Here is a 27,817-nt window from a genome sequence, read left to right as displayed (position 1 = left end):
GGTCTGTATGGGTACTCTTACCCATTGTCTTTGGTCTTGTGACAGGCTTCAAACATATTGGAGCGCTGTGGTGGGTGCAATGGAGAGGATTTTAGATGTAAGGCTGGAGAAGGACCCTATTTCTCTCCTTTTGGGCCTACCATTGTATTTCCTGCAGAGTCGCATAAGGAAAAACTTTTCAATATTCTTACATTCTGTGCAAGGAAGAATATCTTGCTCGGTTGGATATCAGAAAAAACCCCAGGCCTGTCGGGTTGGCGGAAGATTGTTATGGAGCATATTCCCCTGGATTTTCTCACAAATTTGGTACACCACAAAACTGAGAATTTTTACAAGACATGGCAACCCTTTTTGAAATACCTGGACACAGATTTATCCGCCACACTAACAAGGGCTTTTATTTAGCCGTAACGATTGTGTTTCATGAGTCCAATATCCAGGGAGGAGGAACTGTGAATGTATGAGTGTTTTGTTTGGCTGGGTTGAGTTATTACTATTTATTTGTTAGTTGTTAGGTATTTATTTAGTTAGTTAAATAGCTAGTTTAGATTTTTAAAAAAATTTTATACTTCTCTATATATGTTTATACATTCATATAGGAGGGTGGGCTGGGGAATTTTTTTTATTATTTGGGTTTAATTTTGTACTATTTTTGTACTGTTTTGAATTGCATTGTTTTATATTTGTTGCAATATTTAAAAATCTATTTTTTCTTAATAAAATATATTATATAAAAAAAGTGACCATTGAAAATTGCTTTAAATAGTTCCCCAGAGAAAGAAAGCTATCTGAATATTTGTCTGCAATAACAGCTCTCATCTTTTTATCTGCTCTAGTTTTGTTTATTTGTTGCATCTCAATATTTTTTAACTACCTCACATGCTTTGGTTAGTGTTTCACAGAAATGTGACACACAGATCAGACATATAGTCTCGAAAGTTTGGCTTATAGATCTTTGAGCATTGTTTTGGAGCTGTGGGAAAAGAAGATCAAAACAAGGTACTTTAAATAAAAGAGGAAGAGCAAGTTCTAGTGAGATGCCACCACCAGACACATATTCCCCTCCCCTCACTGTCAGCCTTCTGCAGGGACTGTTCCTTCCGGGATACTCTGGTTCACTCTTCCTTCACTCCCAACACCCCACCACAGCCTCACTGCACCTTCCACTGCAACCGCAGAAGGTGTAATACCGGCCCATTTACTTCCTCCCTGCTCAGTCTCCAGGGGCGCAAACACACCTTCCAGGTGAAGCAGTGTGTTACCTGCACTTCACACAATCTAGTTTACTGCATTCACTGCTCACAACGCAGTTTCCTCTACACTGGAGAAATGAAGCATAGACTGGGTGACTGCTTTGCAGGTCACTTGCGATCTGTCCTCAAAATAGACCCTGAGCTTCCAGTTGCCTTCCACTCCCAACACATCACCCTGTTCCCCGGCCAAACTCTTTGTCTCAGGCTTGCTACAGTGCTCTGGCAAAGTTTAATACAAGCTGGTAGAACGGTATCTCATTTTCCATTTGGGGATCCTGCAGCCTTCTCCAGCAATTTCTGTTCCTGTTTCTGATTTATGACATCCGCAGTTCTCTCAGTTTTAATTCAGTGACCTTTCACAGCTGACTGCCTGTGCTGTTTAGTTTGAAGTATCTTTGGACATCTGAGTTTGGCGCAAGAAAAATAAACAGGCAATGAAATTCACAGCTGACCTTGCGGAAACCTCAGTGTGGGGAGCTGCTCACAGAGGGGAACAGCTAAGTGTTTTATTAAATCTAACCATACTCTGTTCATTTGTAAATTTATTATAGTGGGTAGGGTGAATGTTTAAAATATGCTTCATTGAGATCTGTCTCCAGATTAGACTGTTTTTTTAAAAAAAATACAAAACATGGGTACCAATTTACTCTAGAGCAGTGTTTTTTCAGAGCAGTGAGACTGGGCTACTTCCTGGGTCTGGTGGTTGTTAAAGTGCAAAGATGGCCTTTAGTAGAGTGATGTGCTCTTCCTGTCCAATGTGGGAAATTAGGGATAGTTTTCATATTCCTGATGATTATGTCTGCAGGAAATGTGTTTGGTTGCAAATCCCAGTGAATTGCATGGATCGGTTGGAGTGGCAGTTAGAGGCAATGAGGAATTTACAGGAATCAAGGGGTGTGATGGATGGCAGTTTGAGGAATGTAGAAAATCCACTGATACAGTCAAATGGTTTCCCTCCAGAAAAGGTAGGAGAGGTAGGCAGCTAGTGCAGGAGTCTTCTGTGGTTATCCCCATCACAAACAACGGCATGGTGGCTCAGTGGTTAGCACTACTGCGTTCAATTCCCACCTCGGGCACATTCTCCCCATGTCTGTGTGGGTTTCCTCTGGGTGCTCCGGTTTCCTCTCCCAGTCCAAACATATGCAGGTTAGGTGAATTGGCCGTGCCAAATTACCTGGAGTGTTAGGTGCGTTAGTCAGGGGTGAACGTAGGGAAATGGGTCTGGGTGGGTTGCTCTTCGGGGGATCGGTGTGGACTTGTTGGGCCGAAGGGCCTGTTTCCACACTGTAGGGAATCTAATCAAAAAAAGTATGTTGTTTTGGAAAAAGCAGAGGGAAATGGACTCTCAGGGGAATGTAGCACTAACAGCCAGGTTTCTGGTACCAAGACTGACTCTCATGTAACAAGGGGTACATCGGGTTCCAAGCCATCAATTGTGATAGGGAACTATCTACTCACAGACATAGAAATACGTTTCTGCGGCTGGCAATGAGATACCAGAATGGAGTGTTACATCCTGGGAGGCTGCAGAATATTCTCAAAGAGGAGAGAGACAAGCATGAGCTTGTTGTACACATTGGAACCAACAACATAGGAAAAGAAAAGGATGAGGTTCTGATGAGAGAACATAGGCAATTAGGCAGGAGGTTAAAAAGTAGATCCTGAGGGAAGTAATCAACGAGGAGAAAGTGAAGATTGCAGATGCTAGAGATCAGAGTTGAAGGGTATGGTGCTGGGAAAGCACAGACAGTCAGGCAGCATCCGAGGAGCTGGAGTATTGACATTTCGGGCATAAGTCCTTCATCACTATCCCGTCCCCCTTAGTCCAGGAACTCCTCACCTACATTCAGGACACCATCCATGCCATCCACCTCCTTCATGTCTTTCATTTCCCTGGCTCTCAATGCCTTATCTTCACCATGGACATCCAGTCCCTGTACACATGCACCTGTCATGACGAAGGCCTCCAGGCCTCTGTTTCTTCCTCTTACACTGACCCAACCAGTACCCTTCCACCCCCACGCTCATTCGATTGGCTGAACTGATCCTCACCCGCAACCATTTCTCCTTCCAATTCTCACACCTGCTCCAGACCAAAAGGGTGGCCATGGGCACCCACATGGACCCCAGTTATGCCTGTCTCTTTGTTGGGTAGGAGGAACAATCCATCATCTGCAGCTACACTGGAACCATTCCCCACCTGTTCCTCTGCTACATCGATGACTGTATCGGCGCTGCCTTAGTGACGAAGGGCTTATGCCCGAAACATCGATTCTCCTGCTCCTCAGATGCTGCCTGACCTGTTATGCTTTTCCAGCACCATTCTCTTTGACCCTGAGGGTAGTAATATCTGGATTACTCCTTGTGCCATGTGCTAGTGAGAATAGGAAGAGGAGGACAGAGCAGATTAATGGGTGGCAGAGGAACTGGGGCAGGAGAGAAGCAGACACATTTTTGGATCATTGGAATCTCTTCTGGGCAGAAATGACCTGTAGAAGAAAGACTGGTTGCACCTAAATAGGAAGGGGGCTGATATTTTGGCGGGGAGATTTGCTTGAGCCCTGTGGGAGGATTAAAACTTTGTGGGGAGTGAGGGAACACCAGAACAATATTGAGATAAAGAATCAGTCTGAGGCTCATGCACTTAGGAAAGGAGCAAAGTAGAGAGTGAGGTATGAGGTAGGACTAATAAGTTAAACTGCATTTATTTCAATGCAAGAGGTCTGACAGCTAAGGCAGACAAATTCAGGCCACGGTTAGGAACATGTGACTGGGATAGCATAAGTATTACAGAAACATGACTCAGAAATGGACAGGACTGGCCGCTTAATATTCCAGGGTATGGATGCCACAGGAAGGATAGAAAGGGTAGTAATAGAGGGGGAGTGGTGTTTTTGATAAGGGATAGCATTACAGCTGTGTCCTATGATCCTGCTCCACAAGTGACCTGACGGAGGAGCAGCGCTCTGAAAGCCTGTATTTGCAAATAAACCTACTGTTCGATAACCTGGTGTTATGTGACTTTTAACTTTGTCTACCCAGTCCAACACCTGCATCTCCACATCATTACAGCTACACTTAGGGAGAAGCTTCCAGGGACAATGTCCAGTGATTTTTTTGTGGAGCTACGAAATAAGAAAAGAATGATCATCTTATTGGGATTGGACTACAGACCGCCCAGTAGTCAGCAGGAAATTGAGAAGCAAATTTGTAAGGAGATCTCAGTTCTCTGTAAGAATAATAGAGTGTAATAGTAAAAATAATGGTCAGGGGTTTTAACTTTTCAAACATCAACTGGGACTGCCATAGTGTTAAGGGTTTGGATGGAGAAGAGTTATGCAAGACAATTTTCTGATTCAGTATGTGGGTGTACCTACTAGAGAAGGTGCAAAACTTGCCCTACTCTTGGGAAATAAGACAGGGCAGGTGACTGAGGTGTCAGTGGGGGAGCACTTTGGGCAAGTGATCATAATTCTATTAGTTTTAAAATAGTGATGGAAAAGAATTGAACTTATCTAAAAGTCAGAGTTCTAAATTGGAGGAAGGCCAATTTTGATGGTATTTGGCAAGAACTTTGGAAAATTGATTGGGGACAGATATTTGCAGGTAAAGGGATGGCTGGAAAGTGGGAAGCCATCAAAAATGAGAGAACAAGAGTATGTTCTCAGTATGGTTGGTAGATGTGGGGAATTCTGGATGACTAGAGAAATTGTGGTTTTAGTCAAGAAAAAGAAGGGCATATTTGTCTGGTTTAGACAGCCGAGATCAAGTGAATCCTGATGGAGTATAGGGCAGCAGGAGTATACTTAAAAGGGAATTCAAAAGGGCAAATAAGGCTAAGGAGAATCTGAAGAGTTCCACAAATACATTAAGGTCAGCAAGGTTGCCTACATGTGGAACTGTAGGAGATGGGGGAGATACTAAATGATATTAAAAATTTGAACCTGGATCTGATTGTGTTTGTTTGAGTAATCCATATCTTGTAAAAATTGAACTAACTTTCCCACTGTCATTTTTGCCTTCATTTTGCCCCAGGAAAGTTGTTCGAACATCCATAACTACTAAAAAGATACAATGACCACTCCTGGATTTTCGGTCTGACACAGTCGATCAAGATGCTCTCTCCGAGCCTAAGTCTTACTGCAGCCTCCCTGCCTCCTCAATACTACCTGTCCTTCCAACTATCTTTGGATCATCTGCAAACTTAACCAGGGTGCCCTTCGTTCCTTCATCCAGATCATTAATGTATAAAGTGAAACATTATGGTCCCGACACTGAGCCTTGTGGAACACCACTAGTCACTGGCTTCCATCCTTTTATCCCCATTCTCTGCCTTCTGCCAGACAATTGTTTCTCCTGAAGAATCTTAGTTTCTTTCACTTCTACATGTTGTTTCAACATTTTTGAACCAGTCATGTAATACTCCACGATGAAGTGAACATTTTTTTTCAGGATTTGTTGCGGTACTCTTATTGAGTCACTCATTAACCTAAAATGGAAAGTTTGTAACTTCTGTGTATATCTCCAATTAATATCTCCTCCTTCATTTGCCTTTTTGGAATGCAACTTGGTTTATTAAATAGCATCAGTGACTGACTTGTTCTAGTGTCACATGATATCTTTATTGGTTTACCTCTTTGTTTAGAAGTACCTTTCCCTTTAAAATAAAGCATTAATAACCTCCAATGGTCAGATTCTCTTCATTAATAACTGAGGAAGAATTTTCTTCACTGCCCTAGTGTTCACTATACCTTCCTGGCAAGCTCCAAAGGAAAATGCTCCAATGTTGCTCCTACATTAGATTTAATACCTATTTTGTTTCCTGACAGACCCCTTCCTGACGATTCCTTAGACATTCCTACTGCTGAAATCGATCTCTCATTTAACTACCAACAATTGGCTTTATTGTGTCCATTCATATTATGTTGAAAGCGTATGATTTTCTTCACATTCCAGCCTTTGTTTTATTATTTTGCTGTTCTTTCCAAAACCTAAAATCTTTTCTATCTTCTTTTCTAATTTCCATATGACTTCTCCACATGGAACATGTGAAACACCGTCTGGCAGAGCTCCTGTTTCTTGGACTTTTCGGTAAGTCTGGAATACTATTTCAGAATTCTTTCATAATCACAATCTCCCTCATGTTCTCAAAATTTCTCCCTAACATCAGTGTTTGAAACCCTCGGTCCACGTCACCTTTTTCTTCCTTTGCTAATTCTCCAAGTAACTCATCGGGTTCCTTAGTCCTAAATATTTCAGGGACAAGCTCATAATAATGAACTATTTTTCTTTTAACAGTAACAAGTGTTTTATTTTCCCTTTCGACATTTTCCCTTTCCACAAAAAAGAGGCAAAAATTGCACGAAGTATCTTTTTCAATCTATGACACACAAAAAAAAGTTCATAAAAGTGTATAGGAACAACAAAATCTGTTTCTTTCTCTTGCCTGTTCCAATTCTGTCTATCCTTACACGTGCATTGCATACGTGATCTTTAAAGCAATCAGCTTTTCTCATGATACATGTTTGAGTTGTTGTTGGTTGTTCAGGATGTCTGCTGTTGTCTTACAATGGTAAATCCATACCTTCAGCTATTGAGATCAGGTATATTCCTTGCCTAATTCCCCTCAACTTCAGCTATAAGGAGCTGGACTCCATGACACTTAACTTGGGCCCATGGAATCCAACTTGTCACCTATCCAAAGGAAGAAAACAATTGCGAATATCCCCCTCCTCTAAATTCCTTTTTTTCAGCAAGATTGTAATGTTCCCTGGATATTGTAAACATTCAGTGGCACCTCCAGCAAGCATGGCAGCTCAGTGGTTAGCACTACTGCCTCACAACACCAGGGACCTGGGTTTGACTGCCAGCATGGAATTTGCACATTATCCCTGTGTCTGCATGAGTTTCCTCCCACAATCCAAAGATTTGCAGGTCAAGTGAATTGCCCATAGTGTTAGGTACATTAGTCAGAGGGAAATGGGTCTGGGTGGGTTACTCTTCATAGGGTTGGTGTTGACTTGTTTTGCCAAATGGCCTGTTTCCACATTGTAGGGAATCTAATCAAGTATACTCCCCATACCTAAATGGAGTTTAGATACAAATAACTAGATGAAACAATTTAAATATGCATGGATTTATACAGTGAGAAAACATTAATTAGTGGTTATACAAAGAGTACAAATCATGAAGCTAAATAATTCCTGAAAAGATAGGTAGTTCTTATTTCAACAAGTGAAGACAACATTCAAACTTTACTCGTTACAGGTATAACACTCTTAACAGATTGAAAGAATGTCCTTCAAACTTTGATCACCAGGGGAGTGAGACTTGTTGAGCTGTGAATCTGAAATGGATGTGACCAAATCCAGTGAATCTGCAAATGATTTGAGTTATGTTGAGATATTTATAATGAACCTGTGGCATTCCATACTTAAACATTACATGGAAGATGGTCATTTAATAAATAATAGACCACCCCTTATCATTGTCTCAGGTTAGGTGAAGAGGACAACCAATTTTAATGATAGTCCCTCTGTAAATTTCTAACAAATAGTACTTTAAACATTTTCTTAAAAACTAGGGTCAGGGAGCAGTCATCTTACAGGAAATACCAGAGGAATGTTGGCTTACTTCAAATGGAATAGCTCAGAGAAACCATGTTAGAACTATACAAGGCATGAGTTAGACCATACCTCGAAGATTGTGATGATTTGGAGACGCTGGTGTTGGACTGGACTGTACAAAGTTAAAAATCATACCATATCAGGTTATAGTCCAATAGGTTTATTTGGAAGCACTAGCTTTCGGAGCGCTGCTCCTTCAGGAGTGAATGAAGTGTCTGAAGTCTTCAGTTATGAACTGAGATCATTGTCACAGATCGCAGTGTCAGGAATGTCATGATGACTGAAATGTGCTTTCAGATATTCTACAATCTCACTGGGAGTCAATGACATCAGCTGCTCCAACTCCTTGCTGGCCGAATAGTAGCCGACAGAGAATCAGTTCCAGAGAATCTACTCAAGCTTCATCCATGGGCTGTCTGGGATGTCAGGAACAGAATCCACACAGACAGCAGTGAAAGGAATCAGTGCAGGAATCCACACAGACAGCAGTGAGGGGAATCAGTGCAGGAATCCACACAGACAGCAGTGAAGGGAATCGGTGTGGGAATCCCCGAGGTAGATTGGGATGTGGATAGGCTTAGTGGGAAAGTAGAGTGTGAGGAGAGTCATGATTGGATTGGGGGTGCTCAAATGTGAGTAGCCAGATCAGGGGCTAGTTGCTGGTATGCACATTTGACCACTGAGGGACAGTCAGGCTGTGTCAGGTTAGACATGCGGTTGTGGCAACTTATCGACTTGGGACATGGGGGTTGTTGAGTTGGGTGAGGGGAGAGTCAAGGATGAGGAGGGTGAAGTCAGGGAGAAGATGGAGTGCTGGGGTGGGGGTGGGGCTCAATGTGTCAGGAGTCAGAAGTGACCACAATGTACATCTTGAGTTGTTTGTCTGTTTTCCAATAATCCAGACTGCAGAAGATCTAGGTCAATGTCTCTGTTGGGTTAATGGTTTACAGAGCTTGTCATGCTGCTGTTCCTTGTTGAATCTTGAATATTCTACACTGTATACCAACATCAACTTCCTTCCAAGAGAATGTAGCTCTCAATGGCATGTCATCAATGTCCATCTGCTTCTCTTGTTATCCTTCACTTCCAAATGATAGCTCTACAATGAAGTACATCTTTTAGCAGTGGTTTGTCGCAAATAGAAGTGGTTTGAGAAAGAAACTTTGAATTGCTTTGTGGTCAGGCTCTACCATCACGTTTTCTCTTCAAACAGGTTCAGGTTGAGATGCTTCCAAGCAAAAAACAATAGTCAGCATATCTTTCTGAACAGATAAAGATAAACTATTTCCACTGGTTGGGGATTCCACAACTTAGGGCCGTATCTAAAAATTAGGGTCTAATCATTCAGGGGAGATGTTCAGAAGCCCAGAGGGTGTAAGATGTTTGGAACTCTCTTCCACAAATGGCAGTTGATGCTGAATCAGTTGTTAATTTTAAATCTAAGATAGATGATTTCTGTTCAATATAATCCCAAAATATATGGAGTTAGGCCACAGATCAGCCATAATCTCACTGAACCACAGAACATGCTCAAAGGGCTGAACAGCCCTTTCCTGTTCCTATGTTCCTAACCACTGTAGTGTTGTTCAGTTTGTGTAAACCCTCTGGGTACAAACACAGCGGGTTGTCCTCACTGCCTGGGGGTTACTCCAAGTCCTGTTTCACTGACATCACACTGCAGGGTGACTCCATTGTTACATCATCATCCCTCAGCACTGGTGATGTCATCACTAGTTGTTTGATGGGAGTGAAAGCTGCTTCTTGTTCTGTGTCCCAGTCCCACTGAACATCCTGCACAGTGAGACTGGGTACAGGGAAACACTCTTGAGGATAAGTTATAAAGAACTTCATTCAGTCATTCTTGTGTAAGTTCACCAATGCTCTAAGTGGACCAACGTTTCCTGTCACAGTTCAGAGCACGGTGGCACAGTGGTTAGCACTGCTGCCTCACAGCGCCAGAGACCCGGGTTCAATTCCCGCCTCAGGCAACTGTCTGTGTGGAGTTTGCACGTTCTCCCCGTGTCTGCGTGGGTTTCCTCCGGGTGCTCCGGTTTCCTCCCACAGTCCAAAGATGTGCAGGTCAGGTGAATTGGCCATGCTAAATTGCCCGTAGTGTTAGGTAAGGGGTAAATGTAGGGGTATGGGTGGGTTGCGCTTTGGCAGGTCGGTGTGGACTTGTTGGGCCGAAGGGCCTGTTTCCACACTGTAAGTAATCTAATCTAAAAAGCACTGGAACCTCCCCTGTGTTCACGTATTAATGATGAGGAGATATACTCACAAACATTACATCTAAAGAGATTCTCTGTGTGAATCCTTCAATGTGAGCCGCTTGGTGGAGAACATAATGAAAAATTCATCACAAAGATCTTGAAGAATGACACCCGTGTGTATTCTCTCGATCTTGAGAACAATTTCTTGCATCCATTCAACATGAATGATTTCTCTCCTGTGCAGGTGTACCTAACCACAAGAATGACTTTCACACAACTTGGTTGATTTGGCTCTCCCCTGTGTGGGTTTGTTGGTGAGTGCAGAGCAATTTTGAGTGTGGGAAAGTTTTATCACACACCTCACACTTGAAAGGTTTCTCCTCTGGGCGAATCTGTTGATGTGAGCAGAGATTTGATGATGACGAGAATAATTTGCCACACACCTCACATCTGAATGGTTTCTCTCCCATGTGAATCCTCTGATGGAATAGGTGTCTTGAGGAGTCCAAGAATGATTTGTCACACACTTCACACGTGAATGGTTTCTCCCCTGTGTGAATGCGGTGGTGTCTGCAGAGGTTCTCTGACCATGAAAATGATTTATCACACACCTTAGATGTGAATGGTTTTTCCCCTGTGTGAATCCTTTGGTGTAGACGCAGAGTCAATGTCTGCGAGAATGATTTATGCATACATCACACTTGAATGGTTTCTCCCCTGTATGAATACTTTGGTGTACTTGGAGGCGTGATGACACCGAGAATGATTTCTCACACCTCACATGTGAATGGTTTCTCCTGCGTGTGAATCCTCTGATGAAGCAGGAGTCTCGATGAATCAGGGAATGATTTACCACACACCTCACACGTAAATAGTTTCTCCCGTGTGTGAATACGTTGATGTACACGGAGGCTTGATGAGGCTGAGAATGATTTGTCACACACCACACATTTGAATGGTTTCTCCCCAATGTGAATACGTTCATGTAAACGGGAGGTTGAAGAACTGGAGAATGATTTGACACACACTTTGCACGTGAATGGTTTCTCCCCCGTGTGAATATGTTGGTGCACAAGGAGGCTCGATGACTGTGCAAAAGACTTACCGCACACCTTGCACGAGAATGGTTTCTCACCTGTGTGAATGTGTTGATGGTTGTTCAGAGTTGATAAGTTTGAGAATGATTTGATACACACATTGCAAGTGAATGGTTTCTCCCCAGTGTGAATGCGTTTGTGCACAAGCAGGATTGATAACTGCGCAAATGATTTGTGACACACCTCACATGTAAAAGGCTTTTCACTTGTGTGAATGCGTTGGTGTCTGTGCAGGGTCGAAGACTCTGTAAATGATTTGTCACACACCTTGCACTTGAAAGGTTTCTCCCCTGTGTGAATGCGGTGATGTGAATAGAGGTTTGATGATGATGAGAATGATTTCCCACACACCTCACATGTGAATGGTCTCTCCCCACTGTGGATCCGTTGGTGTTTACAGAGACTTGATGATGCCGAGAATGATTTCTCACACAACTCACATTTGAATGGTTTCTCCCCTGTGTGAGTACGTTGGTGCACTCGGAGGGTCGATGACTGCACAAAGGATTTACCACACGCCTTACATGAGAACGGTTTCTCGCCTGTGTGAATTAGCTGGTGTTTGTTCAGGGTTGATAGGTTTGAGAATGATCTGACACACACGTTGCACGTGAATGGTTTCTCTCCAGTGTGAATGCGTTGGTGTACAAGCAGGTTCGATGACTGTGTGAATGATTTGTCACATACCTTACACATGAAAAGCTTTTCCTTGGTGTGAATGCGTTGATGTCTGCGCAGGGTTAAAGACTCAGAGAATGATTTGTCACACATCTCATACATATATTGTGTCCCCACAGAATGAGTTTGCTTGGGAATGTGCAGGCTTGATGGTTGTGCAAACACCTGATCGCACACATCACGTTCAATCTGGTTCTCTTCTGTGTGATTCATGAGGGTTGATGACTTTGTAAAAACTTTGTGGCACACCTCACAATTGAATGGTTTCTCTTTCATGTAGCTGCCATTGTGTTAACAGTTGTATAACAGCTGCAACTTGTGGGTTTAAGAGACAGTATTGAGCTTGTGGAATCTTCCTCTCACATCTCACACTTGAACAGTCTGTAGAACGAGCCAGTGGTTCATGAGGCTCGATGAATGATTGAAGCTCTCATCACACTTGGAGCCACTCACACTTCTTCCCAGCCTCACCCTGACCGATCAGCCACAGCTGAACCTTCAGAAAGGTTGGTTCTGATGGAAGGCTCCACACCACTGGCCACTTTCAGATCTGATGATATGTCAAAGTTCCCCAGACCAGACTGATTTCCAGATGATGGTTTTATTACCCAACCTTCTCTGCGGTTGAGCAATGCTATGAAGGGATGGGATGTTTTCCCACAGTTCCTTGGGTGATGGTCAAGATCCATCTGCAGTGTCTGTATCCTCTCTGCATTCTTTGGTGTAGTACAGTGCAATCCTTCTGTAAAACAGGAACAGGAAACAGAAACATGAGTTCCTCCAAATCTTTCTCATCCTTTTCTGAAAAGGCCTCCTCCTCAGTTTATTTTTAGCCATATTTTTACAGAATGTCATTGTTGTTCCTGCAACATCAATTGCTGCCCCTCTATAATTGCCCTGGAGAAGATGATAGTGAGCTGCCCTCTTGCTGCTGTAGCCCTTGAGATGGAGAGACACATCCAATGCTGACAAGAAGGGAGTTTCCTGATTTCACCCCAGCAACAGTGAAGGAACAGTGATATAATTCCAACACATGGGTGTGTGCCTTAGAAGAGAATCCTCCCCTGTCCTTCTCCTTCTGGGTGGTAGTGGTGGTGGGTTTGGAAGGTTGTGTCAAAGCCTTGGTAAGTTGCTGCATTGCATGGTTTAGATGGTACACATTCCTGCCATTGTGGATTAGATGGTGGTGACGGATTAGTTGTAAGGTGCTGAATATGGTGCCCATTAGTTGGACTGCTTTGTCAAGAATATTGTTAAGTTTCTTGAGTGGAGTTGAAGTTGTGTTCTTTTAAGCAAATGGAGAATATGCCATCACACTCCTGACTTTCTGTTGAATAGGCATCAAGGGGAGCAGGAGATGAGTTACTCATCAAAAAGTTTCTATCCTCTGACCTGTTCTTGTAGCCACAGTGTTTATATGGCAGGCAAAATTCAGCAGTTTGTCAGTGATAGTCCTGAGCATACTGACAACGCTGTGTGTGTGTGTTTTTTGCTGGGGGAGGAGGGAAGGAGGAACGCCGGGGCAGGTTGGGGGTGTGTGTGGTGGTGGTGGTGGTGGTGGTGGGGGGGGGGTCAGTGATGGTAATGTGATTATATCAAGAGACAATTGGTTACATTGTCTCTTACAGAAATTGTCACTACCTGACACTTGTGTGAAACAAATATTACCTTCAATTGCGAAAGTTCCTCAGAGAGTGCAGCACTTTTTCACAGCTGCTCCTCCAGTGCCACTTTTCTCACAGTTCAGCTCTCCCTCAGTACAGTACCCCCGACAGTGCTGCATTTACTCAGTGTTAACCTTTGGACAGTGCATGATAGTTCTGTGCTATCTCTGACATTATAGAACTACCTTAGCTCTGCTGACTGGTGGCGGCGCTGCAAGTGTTTTTTGCTATCATCATTGAAAAATGTAGACATTAGGACACATAACCACATCAACACATTTAAAAATGACCCAGGACAAGGGCTTGTGATAACATTGTACGTGGAAACAACAAATTATGAAGAGACACTGGTAGATTAAGGAAATGGCCGAATTGGGGACAAATGGATTTCGATAATGGCACATTGGATGCAAATGAAAGAACAGGGATTTATAAAAGATGAAATACTGGAAACAACAGAGGTTCAAAGAGGCTTGGGGACCCAGGTACAGAGATCATTAATATATCATGACCTGTGCAGAAAATAACAAAAAGCAAATGAAATGCTGGCCTTTATACCTTAAGGAAAAGAATACAATGTGGTAGAAAGTCATGTTTTAGTGACATAGGGCCCTGAAATGACCACAGCTGGAATGCTGGGAGCAGTGCTGTACACTTCATCACAGGAAAGTTTTGGAGGAAGTGCAGTATAGATTTACCAAAATGATTCCCAGTCTGCAAAGGTTACATGATGAGGAACGATGAACAAACTAGGGTTATATTCCCAGAGTTTAGAAGGTTAATCGGTGATCAGATGAAAGATTTCAGTATGTTAAGAGGACAGTGACAAGTTTAAATCCCCACCTGATCTGCTGCTCAAAGTCACCTCCATTTCCCCGGTCAGTTTCCCAAGTTTCAGGAAATTCATGTTGCTCCAGAAATATTTGTATTGACTGTGAGGGACGTCAATCAGAGAGTCCACCCACTCTGCTCATTGTCTCCTCTTCCACAATTCATTATTTCACAGTCCACAGGATAATATCCAGCTCCAACACACACAGAACACAACAACAGGAAATCAGTAAGAACCCTCAGACGCTCTGCACTTCCCAGATAATGTCATCTCATCTTCTCACGTTCAGAAATGAGGCATTAACAAAACTGAGCCTGGAAATCAGAGGGAAATGCTTCCAATAAACACACTCAATATCCAACACACAGCTCCAGTCACACAGTTCAGCACAAAGCACCGAGTAAACAGCTCTCTCAGCTGGATCTTCTCACACAGCATAAGGGACATTTCCACCCCTGATTACCCACAGGATAGTCAGACTGCCTGAAGATTGGTGTGGATATTATGGGATACAATTTGTATAAAAGCTGCTCCTTCACTCACCATCTCCTCACTTGGTTTTCAGTCCCTATAGGAAGTGAACCAGCTCTGGAAGAGGAAGAGGAGACAATGGGCAGAGTGGGTGGGCTCTCTGATTGACGTCTCTCACAGTCAATACAAATATTTCTGGAGCAACATGAGTTTCCTGAAACTTGGGAAACTGACCGGGGAAATGGAGGTGACTTTGAGCAGCAGATCAGGTGGGAATTTAAATTTGTCACTGTACCATCTGAATAAAACCTCACTTATTGCAGCTGCTGTCTCAGTTCCCCTGGGAAATGGTTGACAGAGATTTCCAGTGTGGGAAGAGATTTTCAAACTGACATCAGTGTGGGATGTGTATCCTCGGATGTGTTTGATAGCAGCTTCGAAGAGGAGGACCCACAGCATCCAAAGTTAAAAATCACACAACACCACGTTATAGTCCAACAGGTCCATTTGGAAGCACTAGCTTTCGGAGCGCTGCTCCTTCATCAGGTGATTGTGGAGAATATGATTGTAAGACACAGAATTTATAGCAATTAAAGCTTTTTCTATAAATTCCATGTCTTACAATCTTAGTGCTTCCAAATAAACCTGTTGGACTATAAGCTGGTGTAGTGTGATTTTTAACTTTGTACACCCCAGTCCAATACCGGCATCTCTAAATCACAGCATTCAAGGCAGTGATGACATGTAATGATGAGATCAGCACATGTACAAGAAGCAAGGTAGAAGGTACAAAGAAGGGTATAAAGAAAGGTGAGGACTGAGGAAGGAGGGAGGCTTAAGGGGCAGGGGGTCACTGGAACAACAGCACTGAGGAGATAGGGAACTTCGGAAAGAGGGTGGCACAAGAAATTGGGGACACATAAGGGAAGATCAGGAAGTGACTGTGTGAGAGACAATCTGTGCTACAGAGTGACTGTGATGTGAACATTGATTTTGTGACTGGAGGACCGACTTGGAATGTTATTCCTCCCAACTCATTAGGCCTTTCCTCTGGCCTCCTATCCCTGACCTGATGCTGCATGCCTGCCTGACACCTCATTCTGCCCCTTGTCTCTCTCCAGCCCCAAGTTGCTTTACAACTTTTGGAGGGTGATCACATGTTCAAGGACTTTAGAGAGGAAAGAGAGGTTGGAGATGGCACATCAGTTTGCAAGGATGGAGAGGTCAAGGGTTTTTTTCAGAGAGGGTGACGAAACAGATTAAAAACAGTGAAGGACAATATCTGAAGAGAGTGAACAATGAACAATCTTGGCAAACATGGGGACCAGAAGGCAAAGTTAGGTAGTCAGCAGTTTAGTGAGAATATGTTTAAGGGAATAAGAACTCAGTTTCAAACAATTTACGGAAGGATGAGAGAGATTTTATTTCATCCAGGGGGGTGTGTTTTTCAAATACAACTCTTTTATCATGTGATTTGATGCCACACATTCAAGACAAATTGATTGAGGAGAAGGTAAAATGAAGAACTGTCTTGAAGCTTAGACTTCAAAGTAACACTTAGTTATTACACTTTTATATGAAATATTGCTCCATAGCAATCATGGTTATACCAGACAGTAACTTAGATACATTAAGTAAAAAATTAACTATCTTCTTCATGTCTTCATGTACAAATGTTCTTCAGAAAGCTCTATTATCTAAGAGTCCCAGTGTAGTGTTGGTGTTCGAACACCACCCACATGGTAGTATTTAGGTTCAGTGATGTGGAGCTCTGTGACCTCTTAAGGTTACTTCAGTGCCCTAAAATCTTCACAACACCTCTCTCCAAACTTTTATCCCCCTTCCTGCAGGAGGGGTGATAGTTTAGTTATATTATCACTGAACTGTTATTCCAAGGACCCAAGTTCGAATCTAGCCACAGCAGATGGTAGAATTTGAATTCAATAAAGAAAATCTGGAATTAAGAGTCTAATGATGACCATGAATTTATTGCCAATTGTCAGAAAAAACCCATTTGGTTCACTAATGTCCTTTAATGAAGGAAACTGCCACCCTTACCCAATCTGTGACTCCAGACCCATAGCAATGTGATTTGACTCTTTGTGTCCCCCTGGACAATTAGAAATGGGCAATAAATGCTGGCCTAGCCAGTGATGCCTACATTCTATGAATGAATTTTTAAAAATCATCAACATTGATTATCAGTTACATCCATTCTCAATTACTTGGGTTACTTGTTTGTATAAACTTCACAGTACAGTTATTCCTCATCTCTCCTAACCCTCCCCAGGTCTTCATATTGATTCATCCTTCTCGATGGCTGGAATAGAAACATTCGTGACAAAAAGTAGAAACACTTAGAAAAAAGTTGATAGATGTGTGCTGGCTTCCAACAGATCAGAGAATAGTTGCTCTGCTGGCATGCCTGGAATGGGATCTGGTACTTCATAGCACCCCACTGGTGATGCACAAGAGGTACTGGTGTTTTGGAGTGGCACACTGCTGGAGATCTATTGGAGGTACGAGCATTTTGTGGCATTTAGCAGTCCATTAGATGTACTGGCACTTTTGGTGCACAACTGGTTGACCACAAGGAGGTAAGAACCACTCTCATAGATAAACATGGGCAAACAGAAACAAGGCCTATCAGGAAATTTGGTAGGAAAAGCTGTTCCCGTCATTTATTACTAATGTATAGCATATGGGTTACAATTAGCAATAACTGTTTTGAGATCCTTGGCCATCAACCTATTGCTCAGTATTTGCATATATCTAAATGCCCTTGGTGACTCTTCTGAAGAATGTCACCTTGCAAGTAACAGGGAATTGCCAACAAATCTTTGACAATAATGAAGCATTGCTGTTCAACTCAGTCTCTGTGACACAGTCTGTGAACCGAGCTCCAGGCTAGCATTGGGTGCAAGCTTACAGTCAACAATGGACTGTGATCCTGCTTTAGTTCCTCTCTGATGTCGTTAAGGTTATTTGGTGAGGCTGACCAAGACAGCGCTGTTTCTGAGTGTGGGAGAGTACAACAGACCCAGAAGCACTCATATATGAATAAATCAACCATGAGTCTTGAAATAGTATCTAACTTAGATAGACTGAGCCCTGATGAGAGTCTGTAAAGCCTGAACTGTTGTAAATGAAACAGTTTTGCTTGCTCTTTTTCAACAAGAAAAGAGACTAAAAATCTATTAACAACCTCAATCATGATTTTAGGACCCAGAAAGCATTCCAGAAATTTTTCACAGGCCCATGTAACTGCCAAAACTTCTTTACTACACTCTAGTTGTCATCTTATTGTATCCAGTGTTGATTAAAGTTCTGAGGAAGGGTCACTGAACCCAAAACGTTACCTGATTTCTCACCACAGATGTTACCAGAACTGCTGGGCTTTTCCAGCAATTTCTGTTTTAGTTTCTGATTTCCAGCATCAGCAGTTCTTTTGGTTTTTATTCTGTTGACTAAAGTTGTTGAATCTTTATTGCTTTAAAGACTTATTATTGTAATAAAACTAAAAGCTGTTAAACAGCAGAAACATTTAAATGCTGTTTTCAGTATAAAGTTCAGGTTTCCTTTAACAATTATGGGGTCATCATAAAGATTAATGAAGATATTCCTTTTCCAAGATGGCTGAATGATTTCTAAAGGATCTATGGGCAGAAACTTTCTTAAAATGGTTTCGCACAACACTTCAATAATTTTTTTGGACTGTATCAAAGATATTTACAGTGAAGTTGTTCACCCAATGTTTTCCTGCATTGCACTGATTTTGACATCACATGGTCAGATTCACAAATATTTTCTTTCTCTGATATTTAATGAATAAAATTGATAAAGTATCTTAGCTGCTAAATAATTAAATTTATATTTCAAATGATCAACATAATAAAGATTTCATTAACTTCACTGTTAGGGCTTTGGTACTTCAAATTTCAATAACAATTTTTTGTACCTGATTTCTTTTTCTTCCTTTTCAATCAGAATTAAGATTCTGTCTGAATTTTAACAACTGCTGTTATTTTTGCAATTGAGCAAATAGTTCAGAGATTTGTTAACTCACTTTTAGAAGTCTTAACTCTGCACCCTAAGGCATTTTTTCAGAGTGTCACAGCATGTTTTGATCCCTTCCCTTAAGGTATCTATATTGCTTTGGGTGCCTTTTGAATTGGCCACTCTTATTGCAATCATTCCATCTGGATTAATTCCCTTAGATGCTTGTGGGCTTTAACTGTTCTTTCTGTTTTATTTTTAAGAGACTTGTTTCACCAATTACTGGCTAGAAAGGCTTTCTGAGACTTCTAGTGTTGTTGTGGTCTTTTTGGAGATTTTTCCTCTGTGACTCTTCCTGTTATCAGCTACTCTGAAAGTTACACCAATGATTTCTTGAAAAATTATTTCTCTTGAATTCTTCTCTTCACTAGACAATCTCAGGTCTGTTCCTTGATTTTCACTGTTGTCATGACTTTCCACACAATGAATCACATTATTGCCACCAAATTTTGTTGTGTTTTAATATCATATTATAGAAGTTTAGGCTCAAGAAGATGGGTCGAGAAGACAAAGGCAAGAACTAACTTCAGGTTTAGACTTCAAATTGACACTATTTATTATACTTTCGTATGAAATACGACTGTACATGTTAGCCTGTGACAAAAAGTTACAAGAGATAAGGAGTCTCTAAAGTCAGAGTCTCTAAAGTTCTTATGTCCAAAGATTCCAGTCTAGTGTTATAACTCCATCAATATTGTGCTATTTATGCTTAATGGTGTGGAGCTCCAAGACACCTTCACAAAGTTGTAACAAGATCCTGAAGCCCTTAAACAACAGTGCATCTAATGCGGGAGGGTATATTGTATTGTCTTATTGAGTAATACCAGAGATTTTAAGATAGTAAATGGTTGTTCTGGGGTGTACTTGAGCTCATAGAATTTTAAATTGTTTGGGTTTTTGTTTTACATGGGGTATCCTCTATCAGTATCTAGTCTGTGGATTCTTCCTCATTCCTGGAATCTGCCCATTTTTCCATCAGTTTTCACTTCTGTAACCAAGGGTTTTACCACCTTTCACAGCTTCAGGAACCCAGACACAAAGACAACACTGACACTTACAGCTCTATCTAGTTACTATAAGTGAAGTCTTTCAGGCTTCTTGTTTACAGGAGGAAAAGCATTCTAACACAGCTGTGGGAACTAAACTACTTGGAAACTAAATATCACAGACAGGTGTAAGTTGTTGTCAGTTGTGGGTGAGTTACACTCATCTGTGAGTCAGAAGGTTCTGGATTCAATTCTCACTCCAGAGATTTGAGCAAGGAGGTTGACACATTGCCATTTGTAGGTGCGTATGATTTATGAAATCATATGTGCACATTACATTTCAGAAAACACTTCCTTGGCTGTTAAGATGCTTTTCATTGCCTTGGGATCGTGGAAGTTGGTATATAAATGCAAGTAATACTTTCTGAGGGAAATATTCTGCTTCCTGTAAACTGGAAATTATAAATCAATTGATGAAGAAAGTATACCAAGGCCCACAGTGGCACTGACCCTTGTATTGTATACTGGACTCTTACAGTAAGATCCTGAGTGTTTTGGTGAATAGGAACACACCATGCTGTCAAATCAAATAGTTTGGAGTTAAGCTAAAAGAGAACAGACAGACAATATAATATTCAGCTTGGACCACAACTTGATTTAAGCAAAATAATCAAGCATTTGAAAATTAATGAATCTTTTTCAGAACATGAAATGAATCTTGAAAGAGTGTAAGGTGAACATGTCACATCGTTATTACACCACGATGTCCTCCATGATGATCCCTCCTTCTCAACTTAAACCCTTGCCTGAGGAGAAGGTAAAGTGAAAACTGTCTTGAGACAATGGCCATATCCTTCCCGAATTCCTGACACTGGGAATGGTTACAGAGAACTGGAGAACTGCAAATGATACATCCTTGTCAAAAAACAGTACAAAGGTAAGACCAGCAACTAAAGGCCAATTAGTTTAATTCTGGTGGTGGGGAAACTTCTAGAAAGAATTGTTCAAGGAAGATTTAATGGTCACCTGGACAACTGTGGAATAATTAAAGCCAAAATGAATTTATTAACCTGGGGAGGCAGTGGCATACTGGGTAACGTCTCTGGACCAGTAATCTAAAAACCCAGGCTACAGCCATCAGGACATCGGTTCAAATCCCACCACAGCAGATGGCGAAATATGAATTCAATAAAACACTGGAATTTAAAACTGGCCAAATGATGACCATGCCACCGTTGCTGATTGTTGTAAAAAACCTTTCTGGTTCACTAATGCCCTTTAGGAAAGCAACTCGACCATCCATATCTGGTCTGACCTACATGTGACTCCAGACTGACTGCAATGTGATTGACTTTCAAATGCCTTCTGGGCAATGCAGAATGGACAATAAATACTGACCCAGCCAGCGATGTCGACATTCCATGAACAAATAAAAATAAATTAAGGGTAATTTGTATTTAACAAACAAGGAGGGTTGACAAGAGAAATATTGCAGATATGGACTTCAAAATGATGTCTATTAAAGTACTACACCCAACAAACATGTGAGCAAACATATAGCACAAGGAATAAAAGGGACAGAATGTTTACAAAACTGGCCGAGTGACAGGAAACAGAGAGTAATAATTAACAGATGTTTTTCAGGCTGAGGCAATGTTTTTCCTGGAATTGCCCAGCACTCAGGGTTAGGAATCCTTGCCTTTCCTGACCTTACCAAATGATGCACAGGATGCAAATTCCAAATTTGCAAATGATACAAAACGGAAAGAGTTTGTCTCCCATGAGGGATCACTGATATTTCAGGAGGTCTTACAAATGTATGAAGGTGTTTTGAGAGAACTCACACTGACAGGATTTCTCTGTTGTGAGTGAGTGTGTTGCAAGACAAACTATAGTCTGACTGAATGAAAGCCTTTTCACAACCTCACACCTGGATGGTTTCATTCCTGGATAAACTGAAAGGTGTTCAGGAGGCTTGAAAACTTCAGGAAATGTTTGTTGGAAATATTACTTCTGAATTACTTCTCTGTGTGGATTCTCTGATGAACTAGGAGTGTCGAAAAGTGTCTGAAGGCTTTGTCACACATCTCACATGTAAATGGCTTCTCCCCTGTATGAATGCGCTGATGGTCACGGAGGGTTGATGACCGTGAGAATGATTTGTCACACAATTGGCATCTGAACGGTTTCTCCCCTGTGTGAATGCGCTGGTGTGCACGGAGATTTGTTAGCTGCGAGAATGATTTGTTGCAGACTTCACATGTGAATGGTTTCTCCCCAGTGTGAATGCGTCGATGTTGCATGAGGGTCGATGACTGTGTGAAGGCTCGTTCACACACCTCACACTTAAATGGTTTCTCCCCTGTGTGAATCCTCTGGTGTGTCAGGAGATGGGAATACTGGGTGAAAGCCATCTCACAAACCTCACACCGAAAGGGTTTCTCCTCTGTATGTATGCTCTGGTGAATGAGGAGCCTTGTCGATATTGCAAAAGCTTTGTCACACACCTCACACTTGAAGGGTTTCTCCCCAGTGTGCACTGTCTGATGTCGCATGAGGTTTGATGACAGTGTGAAGGCTTTATGACACACCTTGCAGGTGAACAGCTTCTCCCCACTGTGAGTATGTCGGTGTGCCCGGAGGATTGATGACCGTGAGAATGACTTATCACATACCTCACACGTGAATGGTTTCTCCCCTGTGTGAATGCGTTGATGTTTGCGGAGGGTCGCTGACTCTGAGAAGGATTTGCTGCACACCTCGCAGGTGAATGGTTTCTCCCCAGTGTGAATTCGTTGGTGTACACGAAAGTGTGATGACCGTGAGAATGATTTGTCACACACCTCACATGTGAATGGTTTCTCCCCTGTATGAATGCGTCGGTGTTGCATGAGCGTTGATGGATGTGAAAAGGCTCGGTCACACACCTCACACTTGAATGGTTTCTTCTCCATGTAGTTGTTTAGCTCTGGTACCACAGATGGATCTTGCATGTTGACAAATCTCAATGACCTGCTGAGCTCTCCCCATACACCTCACACTTAAACAGCCTCTCTCCTGTAGGATTGAGTCAGTGAGTCACAAGGCTTGATGAATAGTTGAAGCTCTCACAACACTTGGACTGTATTCATTCTTCTTCCCAGCCTCACCCTGACCGATCACCCACCTTCAGAAAGGCAGGTTCTGTTGGAAGGCTCCACACCACTGGCCACTTTCAGATCTGATGATATGTCAAAGCTCCCCTGACCCGACCGATTTCCAGATGATAGTTTCACTGCCCAGCCTTCTCTGTGTTGAGCAAAGCTGTGAAGGAATTGGATGTCTTTCCACAGCTGAGCAGTTGTTCCTTGGGTGATGGTCAGGATCTTTAGTTAAGATTGAAGTGGTGCTGGAAAATCACAACAGGTCAGGTAGCATCCGAGGAGCAGGAAAATTGACGTTTCGGGCAGGAATGAATACAGTGTCTACCTTCTCTGTATTCTCTGGTGTAGAATGGTGCAATCCTTCTGTAAAAGAGGAAAAGGAAAGTATGATTTCCTTCAGCTACCTCTGGTTCTTTGAAGAGGCTGACTCCTCTTGTTGTTCTTTCACTTCCAGCCTGTGGATAGTCTTTGTGTGGAGAAGGGGGAGTGTTATGTGTGGTTTACTCACTGTAAAGGTATACGGGGACACACACACACAAAAAACCTGTGCTTATGAGAGGTGGAGACAAAGAAGCAAATCTTCAATAGTCATATAAACAGTAAAGAGTAGTTAAAGAAGTAGGCGCAATCAAAGAAGACGTACAGATGGAGAAATGGGGCATTGTTGAGGGGTTAAATGAATCTTTTACATCTGGCTTTACAAGAGGATGCTGCCCAGCCATGGTGACAGAGGAAGAACCTCTGTTACTAGAAGAGTTCAGATTGAATGAAGTACTAGTCTTAGATAGATTGTAGGCATTAAGGACCCCAGGACTAGGTGAGAATCATCCAAGGATTTGAAGGCACCAAGGATAGAATGTGAGGAGGCAGTGGCTGTATAATTTCAGGCTTCCCCAGACTCCTGCAAGGTGCATAGGATTCCAAGATTGCAAACATTGTGGTCTTGTTCAAAACAATACTGTTAGGTTAACCTGGACAATTACAAACTTGTTAGTTTAGGTTGGATAGTGGGGAAACGTCTCAAAATAATTATTTGGTTTAGAATCAGTAGTTAAGTTGAGAAAGATTGGTTGATTAGGAAGAGGCAGCATGGATTTCTAAAGGGAAAATCACATTTAACTAATGTGCGGGGGTTTTTTGAAGAGTTAACAGAAAGGCTTGATGAGCGGAATGCTGTTGATGTGGTATACATGGATTTCCAGAAGATAATTGATACAGTTACACACAATAAACTTGTGAGGGAAGTTACCGGTCATAGTATAGGAGGGACCGTGGCAATGCAGATACAAAATCAGTTGAGTGATTGAAAGCAGAAAATAATGGTCAATTGATATTTTTTGAGCTTTTGTAAGGTTTGTAATGGAGTTCTTTTTTGGGGGGTGGTCAGTATTGAAACTCTCACTTTTCTCAATGTAAAATACTGAACTGAATCTTGGTGTGCTGGGGATAATTTCTGAGTTTGCAGATGACACTAAACTTGGAAGAATTCTAAATTGTTGAGGAGGACTGTGTAAAACTCCAAAAGGACATTGACAAGTTGATGCTGTGGTTGGATAGCTGGCAGATGAGGTACAATGCAGAGAAGTGTGAGGTGATGCACTTTGGTCAGAAGAACACTGAAAGGTAATATAAAATAGGGTGTAACATTCTAAAGGGTTAAGGAGCAGAAGGACCTCGATGTACCTGTACACAGATCATTGAAGGTGGCAGGACAGGTGGAGACAGCAGTAAATAAATCACACAGTGTTCCTGGCTTCATTTACAGGGACATAGAGTACATTAGCGGAGAGGTAATGTTGAACTTGTACCTGACACTTGTTAGACCTCAGCTGGAGTATTGTGTACAATTGTGGGCACCACATGATACGAAAGATTTGAATACATTGGAGAGTGTGCAAAAGCAGTTCTCAAGAATGGTTCCAGGAATGAGACACTTCAGTTATGAGGATAGATTGTAGAGGTTGGCACTGTTACCTTGGAATGAAGAATTCTGAGAGCAGATTTGATTGATGGATTCAAAATAATGAGCAAGCTGGATACAATAAGTAGGGAAAGCTGTGTCTGCTTGTAAGAAAACAAGAATGAGAGGTCATCAGTTTAAAGTGAAGGACAAATAAGCAAGAGTGCTGTGAGAACAAAGTCTTTTTCAGACAAGATGGTGTGAGGTATGGATACATTGCCTGGAAATATGGTGGAGTTGGTTCACTTAGAGCATTCAAGAGGGCGTTGGATTATTTTGGATGGTCATGCTGTGCAGGGATAAGGGGGAAATGCAGGAGATTGCTGTTAGATAATTGAGCCAGTGCAGGCACAAATGGCCTCCTCCCGCACCATCGTACATCTGTGATAAGTTGCTTGGGCTGATATGGCCTGCTCTCCCATCTTCACTATAATTCTTTGGAGGACCCTACACACATGCAGGGGAGAGAATCTCAGATCCCCTGATCTATTCACTGAATTGCTGCTTCTTAAATGCCAACGCTTGCCAACTCAGAACCTCTTCCAATGAGCAACGACTAGTCTAATCATCTGAACCCCTAGTTGAGTCCAGCTTCAAGCGCTCATCAGCTCACCTTCTGACTCTTGTATTCCCTTCCTTTTGTCCTCCACAAACTCATTGCCTATCCCAATGTCCTGGCTCAGCCTGAATGAAGGTGATTGAGCCGATCAGCAGCAAATGCAAGAGAATTGCCCTCACTGGAGAAACATCTTTTTGTAATCTTGACATTTATTTCCCTGCGTTTGAAACAACAGCCATTGTGGGAAAGGACCCCATGGTAGTCCACGTGGTATTTTACTGATTACCTAGTGGAGAAACGTTCGATCATAGAAGATCATAGAATCCTACAGTGTGGAAACAGGCCATTCAGCCCAACCAGACCACACCAACCCTCCAAAGAGCACCCCACCCAAACTCACCCCTCTACCCTAACCCCGTAAGCCTGCATTTCCCATGGCTAACCAACCTAGCCTGCACATCCCTGGACACTATTGGCAATTTAGCATGGCCAATCTACCTAACCTGCACATCTTTGGACTGTGGGAGGAAAGTGGAGCACCTGGAGGAAACCCCCAGAGACAAACTCCACACAGACAGTCTGCCTGAGTCTGGAATTGAACCCAGGTCCCTGATGCTGTGAGGCAGCAGTGCTAACTGCTGAGCTAACGTGCCACTCAAAAACTGCTACAAAACATTCATCCTGATGTTCTCTGAGAAGGGAACACTCGAGGGAGTGTCAGTATTGACAGTCAGTTCCAAACTTCTCTGAAAATTTAGAGAAATTTAGAGAGGCAAGTTTTAACAGTCAGTCAAAATTACAATTCAGTAAAACAGGGAGAAATCAATGGAAACTAAGATAGATGTTGGTCTGGTTTCCATTCTGCAGATAGCAGGACAAACAGTACAAATTGTGGAGTGTTAGTCTTGAAATGGGTGCCTATCTTTTCTATCATTTAGTATACTTGCTACCTTGTCAGGATTGCTGAGGCAATTATTTCTAATATGAAACGTTTTCATGTGATTCCTGAAAGATTTCCTAAATTCTCATCTCTTAAAGGTTATCATCATCTATGTAACAACAACTCAACCAACACTATTTAAAAAATATATTATCTCATCACTCCCATCACACATTAGATGCCATGTTTCCTACAGAACAATATGACCACATTTCAAAACTTGTCCGGCAAGTATATTTGGACAAATGGTGCTTGTGAAAGATTCTATATCAATTCAAGTTCTCCCCTTGCCAAAAAACAAAGCACCCCAAACGCTGAATATCACATTAAAACAAAATGTGCCAAAGATAGTCAGCAGGTGTCGTAGCATCTGTACGGAAGAGAGTCATCAGGATCAAAACGTTGATTCAGTTTCTCTCTCCACAGATAATAATCTTGCCTGAGAACAATAGAGATGGGGGTGAGGGGTGGGATACTTGAGGTTGGGGAGTGAGAAATCTTTAAGGGATTTGAAAAGACAGACAACACCAAAATCCCAAAACACAGACAGTCCACAGGATAACAACCTGCTCCCAACACACACACAACTCAACATTAGAAAATCAGTAAGATTCCTGAGACACTCTGCATCTCCCAAATAATTACACCTCGTCTTCTCCTATTCAGGAATGAGCCATCAACAAAACTCAGCCTGGAAATCAGAGGGAAATGCTTCCAATAAACACACTCAATATCCAACACACAGCTCCAGTCACACAGTTCAGCACAAAGCACCGAGTAAACAGCTCTCTCAGCTGGATCTTCTCACACAGCATAAGGGACATTTCCACCCCTGATTACCCACAGGATAGTCAGACTGCCTGAAGATTGGTGTGGATATTATGGGATACAATTTGTATAAAAGCTGCTCCTTCACTCACCATCTCCTCACTTGGTTTTCAGTCCCTATAGGAAGTGAACCAGCTCTGGAAGAGGAAGAGGAGACAATGGGCAGAGTGGGTGGACTCTCTGATTGACGTCTCTCACAGTCAATCCAAATATTTCTGGAGCAACTTGAGTTTCCTGAAACTTGGGAAACTGACCGGGGAAATGGAGGTGACTTTGAGCAGCAGATCAGGTGGGGATTTAAACTTGTCACTGTCCCATCTGAATAATACCTCACTTATTGCAGCTGCTGTCTCAGTTCCCCTGGGAAATGTTTGACAGAGATTTCTAGTGTGGGAATAGCATTCTTGATCTTCAGAGGATTTCAAACTGATAGCATCAGTGTGGGACGTGTATCCTCGGATGTGTTTGAAGCAGATCAGAACTCTGCAGTGATGGCATCAGCACACATACAGGA

General features: G+C 42.2%; 1 pseudogene; it reads right to left on the bottom strand.

Moving 5' to 3' along the window:
- Window positions 1–7,538: 7,538 nt before the first annotated feature.
- On the bottom strand, window positions 7,539–27,417 carry LOC132832647 (zinc finger protein 91-like; annotated as a pseudogene).
- Window positions 27,418–27,817: the final 400 nt, after the last annotated feature.

The sequence above is a fragment of the Hemiscyllium ocellatum genome, chromosome 35, assembly GCF_020745735.1.
Source record: "Hemiscyllium ocellatum isolate sHemOce1 chromosome 35, sHemOce1.pat.X.cur, whole genome shotgun sequence".
NCBI lineage: Eukaryota > Metazoa > Chordata > Chondrichthyes > Orectolobiformes > Hemiscylliidae > Hemiscyllium > Hemiscyllium ocellatum.
This window is presented reverse-complemented; position numbering and strand designations above follow the sequence as displayed.